At 41.0% G+C, this 1,318-nt stretch overlaps 1 pseudogene; it reads left to right on the forward strand.

The window, feature by feature from the left end:
- Window positions 1-965: 965 nt before the first annotated feature.
- Window positions 966-1,061, forward strand: LOC141567056 (U6 spliceosomal RNA; annotated as a pseudogene).
- The last annotated feature ends 257 nt before the right edge of the window (window positions 1,062-1,318 follow it).

The following is a 1,318-nucleotide window of genomic DNA, read 5'->3' on the forward strand; positions in this document are numbered from 1 at the left end:
AAAGTGAGAGACTAGAGCAGGGGAGAGGGTGGGGTTTGGGGCAGGTGAAGTTTTGAAATGGCTGTTTGTAGACTTGGAGGATAGGTTGGCCAAAGAAGCATAGTAGACAGCACATTGTCAGGCCTTTGGGGCTGGTAACTGTGACTCCACACTAAAACCAATCTGCCCCGGTGTGTGGCTTTCTCTTCTGGGCTCAGTTTCTCTGGAGAAGGCAAGAAGAAGGTAGATAGCTGTGGGAGCTAGCGTTCAAGATATCCTCCTGGTATTCAGGGCCCTGTGTGGTCCCCTCCCACACTGGTTGGGCTCTTGCATGCAACAAATAGGATATTGCAGAAATGACAGTGTGACTTCTGAAATTAGGCCATAAAAAATATTGTGGCTTTAATCTTCTGCTCTTGGGTCATTTGTTCTGGGGGAAGCCAACTACCATGTCATGAGGACACTCACGTCCGTGAGAGGCCCACATGGTGAGAAGCCAAGCCACCTTTCAGGAAACAGTGTCAGCTTGCAGCCCTGTGAGTGTGCCATATTTGCAACAGATCCTCCATCCCCAGTGAAACCTTCAGATGACAAGATTCAACATCGTGATAGAAATCTTGGGAAAAACCCTGAGTCAAAACTACCCAGCTGTTTTTCCTCTGTGTCTCCAAAACAGTTTCTGATTAGTTCATTCACTTATTCTTTTCTTTAGATTTCACATATAAGTGAGAACAATAATGAATGTCAACTGCAAGTTTGTATGTATATGTATATATGTATATATATGTATGTATATACTTACAAGAAGCGGAGTACAGCATTAGGAATAGAGACAGTGGAAATGTAATGGCTCTGTGCGATGTCAGAGGGGTAGTGGATGGGGAGAGGGGGGTTCACACAGTGTGAGGGATATAAAAGATAAATGTCTAAGTATTACTTTGTCTTGTGCACCTGAAACTAATAAAAAACAACAACTACCCAGCTGAGTGCTGGCTTCGGCAGCACATATGCTAAAATTGGAACGATTAGCATGGCCCCTGCGCAAGGATGACACGCAAATTCATGAAGCGTTCCGTATTTTTAAATCATAATATCTGTTAAATAAACAGGTGAGCTGTGGAGTCTGTTTCATGAACAGAACTATTTCAGCTAAAGTTCAGCAATCAGCTAATACCCAAATATTAGCTTGAGTCACTGTTGACTATGAAATGTTAACCAAAGTTAAGTTGTAAATGCATCTTCACTTCTGTCGTTGTACCTTTTCTGAGATAGTAAATTAAAATATTCATGCTTAATATTAAAAATAAATAAATAAATAAATAAATAAATATATATATAA

The sequence above is a fragment of the Rhinolophus sinicus genome, chromosome 4 (genome assembly GCF_057876585.1).
Source record: "Rhinolophus sinicus isolate RSI-liver-muscle chromosome 4, RSI-T2T, whole genome shotgun sequence".
In the NCBI taxonomy this organism is placed as follows: Eukaryota; Metazoa; Chordata; class Mammalia; order Chiroptera; family Rhinolophidae; genus Rhinolophus; species Rhinolophus sinicus.